This window comes from Stegostoma tigrinum, chromosome 15 (assembly GCF_030684315.1).
Source record: "Stegostoma tigrinum isolate sSteTig4 chromosome 15, sSteTig4.hap1, whole genome shotgun sequence".
Lineage (NCBI taxonomy): Eukaryota > Metazoa > Chordata > Chondrichthyes > Orectolobiformes > Stegostomatidae > Stegostoma > Stegostoma tigrinum.
Window position 1 is genome coordinate 16101878 of NC_081368.1, and position 13191 is coordinate 16115068.

Sequence of the window (13191 nt, forward strand, 5' to 3'; positions counted from 1 at the left end):
GTTACGAGCACAGGCTTAGGAAACATGTGTTCTGAAAAGCTTAGAAAGGATGGATGGAATCTTCCCAGCCCTGCAGAAGTACATTTGGTAAACAGGGAATCAGTTTCCATGGGTTCTCATTCTGTTCCTGCACTGTTACCTCTTTGTCCTCCAAAGGCCTGTCCTTAGATGAACAGAGAGAGCTTGGTGTCCATGTACACAGATCCCTGAAAATTGCCACCCAGATTGACAGGGTTGTTAAGAAGGCATACAGTGTTTTAGCTTTTATTAATAGAGGGATCGAGTTCTGGAACCAAGAGGGTATGCTGCAGCTGTACAAAACTCTGGTGCAGCCGCACTTGGAGTATTGTGTATAGTTCTGGTCACCGCATTATAAGAAGGATGTGGAAGCTTTGGAAAGGGTGCAGAGGAGATTTACTAGGACGTTGCCTGGTGTGGAGGGAAGGTCTTATGAGGAAAGGCTGAGGGACTTGAGGCTGTTTTCATTAGAGAGAAGAAGGTTGAGAGGTGACTTAATTGAGATATATAAAACAATCAGAGGGTTAGATAGGGTGGATAGGGAGAGTCTTTTTCTTAGGATGGTGACAGCAGGCACGAGGGGGCATAGCTTTAAATTGAGGAATGAAAGATATAGGACAGATGTCAGAGGTAGTTTCTTTACTCAGAGAGTAGTAAGGGAATGGAACGCTTTGCCTGCAACGGTAGTAGATTCGCCAACTTTAGGTACATTTAAGTCGTCATTGGACAAGCATATGGACGTACATGGAATAGTGTAGGTTAGATGGGCTTCAGACTGGTATGACAGGTCGGCACAACATCGAGGGCCGAAGGGCCTGTACTGTGCTGTAATGTTCTATGTTCTATGTATGTTACCCCAAAAAACTGAAGAAGTGGTTTCTAACTATTGTTGTTTTTACTGTTGTTGGTTGTACTGGTTTGAATTATAGTGACCAAAGCTTCAACTAAATTAGGAAATCCAGACAGATTAATAATTGCAGTCTTTACATTTAGGCTGTTATACATATCTATGTGTGTACTTATTAAGATGCTAGTATATCTGTAATCAAACATCATGCCTTGGTCACAAACAAAGATCCAGTGCTCTGATTCACACAAATTAGGAAATGTTAAAAATTAAAGTTTGAAGCCTGCTGTCTAAAAAGATAGTTCTACCTGTTCCTTAAATGCTGTGAATATTTCTGAACAGACGAAAATATTTTGATCTGATGCATGCTTTGTAGATTCAGCTAGAATGTGGTGTTCACTAAGATAATTCATAGAATTAAAATAACGTGACTCATGTATATGAGATGTTTCAAACATTCATTTAATTTAAATGTTCCAGTGGTTTCATAAGTAGGAGGCGAACTGAGTGAATAAAGTTTGTAAATCCCAAAGCAAGAGAAAGTGATTCTGATCACGACATAATTATAATACTGATTGCCTTAATTAGTGTAACATAATTGAAGATCTATTCCATTGACATTTAACCTGCATTTAATTAATAACTTCAAAGGCTGAAAAAAATATGCCTACAGCCATTCTAGTCTGAAAACGCTCAATCTTGTCTGATCTCCAAAAATGATTCTTTTGTTAAACAAGTACATTTTATTAGGCTTAATTCACACACTTCATTTCATGTGCAAACATGGGCAGCGTTTACTGCACCTGCTGGAGAGTAGGAGGATGTAGGGTGGGATCTCCACTGTCTCTTCCAATTAAGGTGGGTGCACAGTGAGGACATGCCAATGGCATTCTCACCTAGATGCCAATAGAGGCCCTGAGGAGGGTAATAAATGCCCACTTTAGGGCCTAATCCCACTACCGCTGGTATTCAACCAGCAGCTGGCAGGGAATCTGCCACAAAAGAGCCTGAAGATCAAACAGTTATCAGGGCAAGGGGTGTCTTCTTCAAAGGCACACTACCTGATTAATGAAGTGGTGCCTGCTGAGAGCCATATCTGCCCTTTCCTCATTCACTCTCTCAATAGATCCCAACTTTCCCTCACTTACCTGTCTCCAGGGATCCCATGGGGTTCTCTGGTGAAGGCCCAACAGCATGGTACTACCTTTGATAAATGAGCAGTTTTCAGGCTTGAACCCTACTGGGGGGGATGGACTGAAATCAAATGGCCCGAGTAAAGTTGGGAAACCCAGGGCCAAGGATCCTGCTGCCAGTTGGTTTTGAAGAGGCTGATTTGACTGAAGTGTATACAATCTTGAATGCTCTTGTCATGGTGTATATGAAAAGGATATTACCTCTTACAGGCTAGTCCAGAACTAGGGACACTGATACAGCATTAGGGAGACCCCTTTTAAGTCAGAGATGAGGCAAATGCTTCTCTCTGAGGGTTGTGCAATTTGGAACTCTGTTTCAGAAGGCAGTGGAGGATCTGGGTAGATTCTCATTAGGCAGGGAATGAAAGGTTATTGGATGTGGAACTTGAACACAAACAGATCAAGTATGATCTTATCAAATGGCAGAAAGGGGTCTAATGGTCTACTTCTACTTCTATTTTGTCTGTCATATATAAGTGAGATCTCAATTCCCTCAGACTCCCAGAGATCAGGCTAGTAGGGTGTGCCACCCAGTAGTGGACTTAGAGGCGCCAACTGTTCTCGTTAAATTCTGTGCCATGTTTGCAACAAGGCATTTAATCTGCATATAGTTAGTTTACAACCTAGAACAGCATAACCTAAATCTCCCAACGTCTCTGTTAAGCACTTCTTATTTATTCTCAGTGAAGAGGGCAGATGGCAATTGTCCAAAAGGTTTGCATTTTGGAGTTTATTAAGATGAGTGGTTTCTTGCAACTTGGGTTTATAGTTGTAAGAGGACAATCATTTAGTTGCCTATTCATAGAGCGATGGATATGGAATCAACTAAAACTTCTCCCTAGCCACCATTCAGTGACTGCTAATTCAAAGGGGTCATCCATCTAAAAGGGTCCACTCCACACAGAATTCAGGAAATCAGATATACTTCAGGGCAAAAATTACTGACAAGAATAGAGCAAGATTGTGATACACTGACAATTCAATGTTACTTGCAGAATCAAAAGATGACCTATAGTGTAAATTAAATAAAATGAGAAGTGTAGAATCTAGATTGTCTATAAAAACAAGATATAAACAATGCGTGTCCAGAAAAATCCATAAAAAGGAAACTAGGGTGAAGATTGAAGTGGATACAGTCATATTAGAACAAATCAAAATGTTTGTCTATTTCGGGGCAAACAATAACAGAAGATGGCTGATATCATGCAGAAATTAGAAAGATAGAGCCAGAAATAATTTAGTGAAGGTGAAGGTGTAGGAATAACAAGAAAACTTAAGCTTGCAAAAAGGAAATAAATATTCAAGATTGTACATTCCAGCCACTTTCATGCATGTCTCAGAAATCTGAACCTTGGAGTCAGAGAGTGGTACAGCACAGAAACAGAACCTTCGGTCCAGCTTGTCCATGCCTGACCAGAAATCCTGAATTAATCGAATCCCATTTGTCAGCATTTGGCTCATATCTGACTAAACTGTTCCAAGTCATGTGCCAAATGCCTCTTAAATGTTATAACTGTACCAGCCACTACCACTTCCTCTGGCAGCTCATTCCATACAAGAACCACCTTCTGCATGGAAAATGTTGCCCCTTAGGTCCATTTTATATCTTTCCCTTCTCACCTTAAACCTCTCCCCTCCAGCTTTGGATGCCCCTGCCCTGGAAAAAAGACCTTGGCAATCACTCTATGCATGCCCCTTATAATTCTATAAATCTCTAAAAGGTCACCCCTCAACATCTGAAGCTCCAGGAAAATAACCTCAGTCTATTCAGCCTCTCTCTGTAGCTCAAGCGCTCCAACCCTTGTAAATCTTTTCTGAATCCTTTTTAAGTTTAACATAATCTTTCCCAAAGCAGAGAGATCAGAATTGAACACAGTATTCCAAAAGTGGTCTAACCAATGTCCTGGATAACAAAGTGTGGAGCTGGATGAACTCAGCAGACCAAGCAGCATCTCAGGAGCACAAAAGCTGACGTTTCGGGCCTAGACCCTTCATCAGAGAGGAGATGGGGAGAGGGAACTGGAATAAATCGGGAGAGAGGGGGAGGCGGACCGAAGATGGAGAGAAAAGAAGATAGGTGGAGAGCAGAGTATGGGTGGGGAGGTAGGGAGGGGATAGGTCAGTCCAGGGAAGACGGACAGGTCAAGGAGGTGGGATGAGGTGGTAGGTAGGAAATGGAGGTGCGGCTTGAGGTGGGAGGAAGGGATGGGTGAGAGGAAGAACAGGTTAGGGAAGCAGAGACAGGCTGGGCTGGTTTTGGGATGCAGTGGGGGGAGGGGAGAACTGGGCTGGTTGTGTCATGCAGTGGGGGAAGGGGAAGAGCTGGGCTGGTTTTGGGATGCAGTGGGGAAAGGGGAGAGGGTTAGGGAAAAGGGAAAGGGAAGGAGCCCAATGGTATCAATGTGGACTTCACAAGCTTCAAAATCTCCCCTCCCCCCATTGCATCCCAAAACCAGCCCAGTTCTTCCCCTCCCCCCACCTCATCCCGCCTCCTTGACCTGTCCATCTTCCCTGGACTGACCTATCCCCTCCCTACCTCCCCACCTATACTCTCCTCTCTACCTATCTTCTTTTCTCTCCATCTTCGGTCCGCCTCCCCCTCCCTATTTATTCCAGTTCCCTCTCCCCATCCCCCGCTCTGATGAAGGGTCTAGGCCCGAAACGTCAGCTTTTGTGCTCCCGAGATGTTGCTTGGCCTGCTGTGTTCATCCAGCTTCACACTTTGTTGTCTTGGATCCTCCAGCATATGCAGTTCCCATTATCACTAACCAATGTCCTGTATAGCTGCATCATGACATTCCAAGTCCAATACTCAATGCACTGTCCAAAAAACCAAAAATAGAGATCTGTGGAAGAAAGTAGGGACCTTTAAAACATGCATGCTAGGACATGACATTAACATTCTGTATATATAAGAAAAATGAACAGGAGCTTGAAATTTGCAACAGCAAAAGGAACTTTAAAAAGTGACATCCAGAAAAGGTCAGTATTTTGGCCATTTTTTAGATCTGATAAGCTACTGAGGTCTTTTCTAGAGGGCAATATGGTGACAGGAGAAAGAGGAATTGACCTGGATATAGTTGGATCATGGGCATTACGTTGTGGTCACAGACCAGCTGCAGTGGATGTGTGGGGATAACATATGACAGATGAACATGATGTGCCATGATAGCAGATCTGGTAGGAATTGGTACAGTTGGTCCTGGAAATTGAATATGACTGGACACAGCTGGAATGCTTCCAATACTGAGAGAATCTGTGGCGCTAGGCTCACCCACGAAGAAGGAGACCTAGCTAAGGGATTAGTCACTGAAAGTCGATGGTTGGCCATCAAATTCCATCCTGTCAAGCAGTCACATTTTTCAGGCCCAGGGGAGAAATGACAAAATAAAAATTCAGCCAATGTGTTGATAGTTCTTTGGTCCAGTTTGGTTCTTAGATTATTAACAATCAATCATGTACTATCAGCAACTTACTTTTCTTAAAAAAAGGCAAAGTATCTATAGCTTCAGAAGTAATTAGATCAAAATGAGTCTATTTGTTCTTTACAGTCCTGTTGTTGAACAATAGTTCATAGATTTAATTTTAAAATAATTTGTGTTGCTAATTTGACTCAATTTTCATGTACATGATAGTCAGTTAGAAATTTGATACATAGTCACATCACTGCAAAACCCTGAATTCCATCACTGCAAATCATACAGACTGAACTACTCATGTTGCACAGATGAGTCATTTAATGAATAATGTTTTATAGAGTAAATTCACATGTCCAACTTTGATGAATGCTCAACAAACTTCCCTGTATGCAGGCACTGCGATTTCTATGATTCTACTGGTAAACTGTGTTGTGCTTTTGCAAATATCCTGTTATTAAAAAGAGGCAGTTGCTTCTCCATTTTCTGCTCCTTGACACCATGTGTGCAGAAGCTGTAACTTTGATCCCAGCTGATCTGCTTTGACACTTGCTGCTGTCTCACAATTGAAAATGCAGAAAAAAAATCATTGGAAGATAGCAAAAGTACATTTCCAGTTTTGACCTTTGAGGTACAGTACAAAGACTTCCAAAACAACATCAATTACATTCTGAGAATGAAAATTCCTTTGATGTTTCAAGGGGTCGATTTATTGGTCTTTGAGAAACAGGGCCTTAGAGATTAAGAAATATCTGGCTTTGATCGTCAGTCTATGCCCAGTAAACTAACCTCAACTGTTTGGCATTCCCATACTTGATTCCTCAACACTGACTAGTTTCACCAATATGAGAGGGTAAATGCACCCTGCCATGATTCCCGACTAACCATCTGGGGATCATGTGAAGAATCATTTTAGTAAGGCTGCAAAAAGCTGTTGTTCCATGGAGTTGGAGACCATCAAGAAGTCATATCTGTTGTAGAGGGATAGAAAGAAGAACGTTGGGAAAATGGGGAAAAAAGAACCATCCACTAGGAGTTTCTTTTAATGAAAAGCATGGAGAACTTTGATAAATCCAATGGTCTAAAAATTGTTTTGCACTTGAATTGGGCACAAGCTCATTGCCGGCCTACACTGCCACTTGAAACCTGATGAGAAGAAGGACCACAGTAATCCAAGATAACAAGGTGTAGAGCTGAATGAACACAGCAGGCCAAGCAGCGTCAGAGGGACAGGAAAGCTTTCCTGCTCCTTTGGTGCTGCTTGGCCTGCTGTGTTCATCCAGCTCTGCACCTTGTTTTGTCAGATTCTCTAGCATCTGCAGTTCCTACTATCTCTGAAACAATTTTAACCCTACTGCGAAGCCTCTTCCAACAATGCCTACCTTGAAGAAGTTACCCTCCTCCCTCTGGAAAGACCTCAGTGGATATCCATCTTCCATCCGCCTCCCCCTCTCTCCCTATTTATTTCAGAACCCCCTTCCCCTCCCACAGTAATCCAATTGCACCAGTTTGACACTAATAAGTCAGAATTGGACATTGCAGCCCAAGTGGCAGTGTGTCAAGCATGAAGAAGGCAAAGGCCAGCTGGCAGGGACACGTGCACAGACAAACTTTTTTTATTAATTATTCATTCAAGGGACATCGTGCCCATCAACTGAGTGGATTGCTAGTGTCATTTCAGACAGCAGTTAAGAGTCAACCACATTGCTGTGGGCTTGTAGTCACAAGTAGGCCAGACCAGGTAAGGATGGCAGATTTCTTTCCCTGAACAGAATTAGGGATCCTTTCGTGTATTTATGACACTCAACAATGGTTGCTATTAGACTACTTCTTAATTCCAAAATTTTAATAGGTTCAAATTTCACCATCAACATCATGGTGAGATTTGAACCTATAATCCCCAGTATGTTAACCTAAGATTTTTGGTTACTACTCTAGTGATATTACCATACACCACGGCCGCCCCTCAATGAGCCTGGGAGAGTGGCAGCAGCCCAGAGGTATCAAATGGTGACTGTCTGTTTAAGATGCAACTGCACAGCCGCTATGATGGTGATCAGTGTGCCAAAGACATTCGCAGCATTGACTTTCAGTTCCAGATGTTGCTGCCACACACAGACCTCAAAGGTCTGCACAGAAGAAAAAAAATTAGCGAGAATGTTGGTGTTGCCAATCACTTATATTTCCATGTTTATTACTTTTATAATATGGAGCTAGGAGTAGTATACTCCCAAAGCCAGAGACTTAAGAAGTCTTTCTAGCGGCAGCCCTTTAAAAGTTTCAGAGATAATGGGAACTGCAGATGCTGGAGATTCCAAGATAATAAAATGTGAGGCTGGATGAACACAGCAGGCCAAGCAGCATCTCAGGAGCACGAAAGCTGACGTTTCGGGCCTAGACCCTTCATCAGCCTCTCTGATGAAGGGTCTAGGCCCGAAACGTCAGCTTTTGTGCTCCTGAGATGCTGCTTGGCCTGCTGTGTTCATCCAGCCTCACATTTTATTACCTTTAAAAGTTTCTTGTTTTATTTGAGAAAATGGAACGTGAGCCACACACTGCTGTCATAGAATCCCTGCAGTGTGGAAGCAGGCCATTCAGTCCATCAAGTCTACACCAACCCTGTGAAGAGCATCCAACCCAGACCCACCCCCCAATCCCTGTAACCCTGCATTTCCTATGGCTAATCTAGCAAACATGCACATCCCTGGACACTATGGGCAATTTGACATTGCCAATGCGTGAAACCTGTGCATCTTTGGACTGTGAGAGGGAACCAGAGCACCCAGAGGAAACCCACGCAGACACGGGGAAGATTTGCAGACTCCACACCGACAGTCACCGAATGTGGAGAGAGACCTGGATCCCTGGTACTGTGAGGTGGCAGTGCTAACCACTGAGCCACTGTCCATATGATCCAAAATTATAATTGGGCCTGACACAAGGGCCCTGGTTTACAGAGATATTAGGATTAATACCAATGCCAGACATGAACACAGGATGACGCCAGTGGACCTTAACCAAACTGGCATGTGGACTGAAAGTGATAAAGCCATATTGGATTTTCCAGTGTTCCCTGCATTGCCTGAATAACATTCACAATATAAATCAAATTTGTATGCTATTGACAGCAGTTTTTCTCAGCAAAGTTGTGAGATAATTTTAAATGTGAGGAGGAGTTTCTTCAGGTTTTGATGTGTTAATTTGCAGAACAGAGTGCCACCTAGTGAAATGCAAGTTGAACATGGAAAGTTTCAACAGATTCCTTATTCAAATAAACATCAAAGACATTTGGAAACTTGGCTCATTCAAGAAGTTGTACAACTCACAGCAGTTTTGAGAGAATTTTATTCTGCAAAGTAGGAACAGAAGATGAATGATCCAAATCCCACTTCAGAAGTCAACATTTTTTATTGTATTCACTCACAGGATGTGGGCATCGCTGGCTAGGCCAGCATTTATTGTCCATCACTAAGGGCAGCTGAGAATCAACTGCATTATTGTGGGTCTGGAGTTATATATAGATCAGACCAGATAGAATGTTAGTCTCTAAAGAACATTAGTAAATCACTTGGGCCTTTCTGGCCATTGACAATATCTCACGATCATCATTAGTCTCTTAATTCCAGATTTTTATTTAAATCAAATTCCACCATTTGCCATTGTGGGATTCAAACCCAGGAGCCAGAACATTACCTGGGTCTCTAGATTAATAGTCTAGTGATAATACCACTAGAACATCACCTCCCTGTTCTACATGCGTAACAATCTTATCTGATGCCTATTCTATTCAGTGATTTATTTTCATTCCACAGTCTCAGGATAATAAACATCTGCACTATATTTGCTAGAGGTCACTTACTTCTTTTAACAATCTCATTTTGGTCCAGGTACATTAATGCAGAAATATTAATTTTACATAAAAGTGATTCCCTCCAAGGTCCCATCATTCACTCCCTTTATTACTTTTTTGCTCTGGTTTAAAGGTTACCTTCAGAAATTTATCCAAAACATTATATAAGCATAGTGCACTTTCTATTGTAACAAATGTAGGACATCTCAGCACCTTTTCTTGTGTTTCTCTTATAAATGCCCTTTCTCTTTTTCTGAGAGCTGTGTTTCCACTGTTCTCTCAGTTACTGATTTCTATTACTCTTCTTTTTCTCTCATGGAGTCCTTGTCACACTTCATTTCCTTTCTGTTTCTAACTCTCTCTGACTGTTCCAGCTACCTCCAATTCTGCCCTGCTATCAGGTAACAAGTGAGCAAACATAGTTTTATTGCTGTTCATGGCACACCATTCAGTAATTATCTGTGAAAAAAATCTTTGTCACTTGCAAATTCAACAGTTTCAATTTGTCTCTGGCTGATATTCCACATTCTACCCTCCATAAACTTGGGGTTTTCACTCACATCAGATCTGATCCCCATTCACCCTGTACATGACCCGCATTGGCTCCCAGTCAAGGAACATCCTGTTTGAAAATTCTCATCCTGTTTTCAAATTTCTCCAGAGCCTCATTTCTTCCCATTTCAGTGATCTCCTCCAATCCATAACCATCTGATACATCTGTGGTCCTCTAATTCTGGCATTTGTGCATCTCCAATGATAATTGTTGATTGTTAAATGTTTCCATTGTTTGCCTAGATTCCAAGTATTGGAATTTTCTCTGTATACCTCTTCAGCCCAATATCTCACTCACACCGACATATGAGCTAAGATCAGAAGTAGCCTTTTCAGCCTGCCAAACCTTTTCTGCCTCCTCTGATAGCCCCTCAAAACTTAATGGAAAGCTTGCTGAAGTATCTTTTAACATGGAAAAGTGATTACACTGGCAATCACAATACTGGCCGACCAGGAAATTCTCCCACTTCTACTGCCCACCATTGTCACATTGAAAGATTGATAATCCGTCTGTTTGGCAATGTCATGAATGAATCTTCATGACTTCAAGCCCTGAAATGGGACTCAAACCTGAAGATTCTGGCTCAGAGGTAGTGAAGATACTCGCAATGTCATAAGACCTCCACATGGAATTCAGCAGGAAACCAGATTAGCATCTCCATGGTGTGGCAACAGTCTGAAACTATTCAAACATTTATTGCTACGGAATATGTAGATATGCTGTTATTCCTTCCAACAATATACTCTACATCACTAATTGTATTTTCTCCTATTTGGTTTTAAAAACCCAGTATAAACAAAATGGAAAATGTTAGTGGCCAAATGTATAAAACACAAGATCCTCTCCAAAAGATGCACGCTTCGGGTTCTTTAATAAATGCAAATGAGATTAATATTTACTCACTAAGAGCCTAAAGCATTTAGTGAAGAGTTGAGTTGCAAAATGGAAATAACATGCTTTGTTATTGAACAAGCAATTACATTTCCCTTTGTTTCAATTTTCCATTTTTTAATTTCCAATCCTTTGAACCCATCAACATCAATAAATCTACTCAAGCTTACATTCAACAGTCTTGATGTGATGTTAAGGTCATACTTAGAGTTTGTAGGATAGAACATAAATATTGAAATATGTGCAACTGTTTAACAGCAAAATCTCAAGTAATTCACTAAAAATAAAGAAGTTCAAATTGATGTGAGCGCCCACAGCAAGGATCCAGGACAAATAAATAATTTGAAACCACTGAAATTGAAAGCTTATTGCACTTATGTTTCTCCCTACCAATTTTGCTCATTAGTTTCTTTTCCTGGTGTTGTTTTTGAGGAAATCTACAATGAGTAGATAGGGATTTTAAAAATTATTATATTCAGGGAGTGTGGGCGTTTCTGGCTCAGCCAGCATTAAAACTTTGAGAAAATGGTGATGAGCTGCCTTCTTGACCGTCTGCAGTCCATCTGGTGTACAGGACACAGCCCCCCACCACCCCCCCCAACCAACCCCGGTCCTGTCAGGGAGGGAGATTTAGGGTTTTTCACCCAGTAACACTGAAGGAAGAAAAATATATTTCCAAGTCAGAATGGTGATCGGCTAGGAGAGGAACTTGCAGATTGTGGTGTATGTGTATATCTATTGACTTTGTCCTCCTAGTTGGAAGTGGTTTGGAAGTTGCTGTCGAAGGATCTTTGGTGAATTTCTGTAGCACACCTTGTAGATGGCATATTTTGTTGCTGTTGAGCATTGGTGGTAGAGGGAGTGAATGCTTGAAATTGTGTGCCAATTAATTGGACTGCTTTGTTCTGAATGGTGTCAAGCTTGTTGAGTGTTGTTGGAACTGCATTCATCTAGGCAAATGAGGAGTATTCCATTGCACATCTGACTTGTACTTTGTAGATGGTGGACAGACGCTGGGGAGTTAGGAAGTGAATTACTTGCTGCAGTATTCCTAGCCTTTGAACTGCCATTGTTTTTATGTGGCTATTCTCTCCAGGGTGTTGATTGTGGGGTATTCAATGATGATAATGCCATTCAATGTCAAGGGGCAAGAGTTAGATTCTCTCTTGATGGAAATGGTCATTGCCTGGTCTGATGTGACACAAGTGCTACACACCACTTGTCAGTCCAAGCCAGGATTTGTCCAGCTCTTGCTGCATTTGGACAAGGACTGCTTCAGTATCTTAGGAGTTGCAAATGTTGCTGATCAATGTGCAACTGTCAGTGAATCTCTCTACCTCTGACTTTATAGTGGAAGGAAGATCATTGATGGAGTAGTGAAAGATGATTGAGCCTAAGGCTTTACCTTAACATCTAGATATCCTTGTGGTGTGGTGATAACGACCCTACCTCTGAGCCAGGTGGCCTTGGTTCAAGTCCCACTAGCTCCACAGATAGGTAATACACCTCCAAACAGATTGGAAAATTGATTACAAAATACATGCATGTGGAACTCCTTCTGATATGTCCTGGGGCTGAGATGACTAACATCGAAAACCATTTTCCTTAATGTCAGGATTCATAATATCTGTGCAAGGCCTCCAGCCAATGGAGCTTACCCCTGATGCCCGATGACTCTAGTTTGGCTCGAGCTCCTTGAATTAACATTTGGTCAAATGCAGCTTTGATACCAAAGACGGACACCCTCACATTAGCCTAAGGCATACTTCTTGAACTACACAGTCAGTTGAAATGCAACAGCTATCTTCAAGAAATTCAGCAACATCTGAAGGCTGATTCTGGGGCCTTGAGTAATCAAAATATCACGAACCCTTCTAAATTTTGAAAGTGCCTGAATGGTTCGGATGCATGTGGACTTGAATTAGGAAGAACAGCAACTCTCACACACTCCTGTTCTCTACCTTGCGCCCATTATGTTTTTCTTGACTGTTGCTAGGATTGACATAATCTTGCTACGGCTCAGGTAATGAGCTGCCGGGCGCCTGGAAGCAGTGAATGATTTAGACACTGGGATGAGGCGGAAGAGGGAACAAATATGTCGGAGATGCAAATGTTTAAAAACAATCTATTTCTGGTATAAATGATGGTGAATTTCATTGCATAGCTGGCTTGAAGCTTGATTTGAATTTTTACCTTCACTGAACAGCTTTTCTGGCAATTATCTGGATATCAGAAGATTCACGGCATCTGCTTGACGCCTTTGGCAACTGCTGGTTTCCAGAGTCGAGATATTTTCATAATCAACCTATTCAGAGATGTTATTACATGACTAGAGCCTCCTAGCTCAAAGGACTTGACCACTGTGCCACACAAGCGTCCGAGGGGGACTGGAGTCTGCAGTCAATAGTTTAAAGTATTAACAA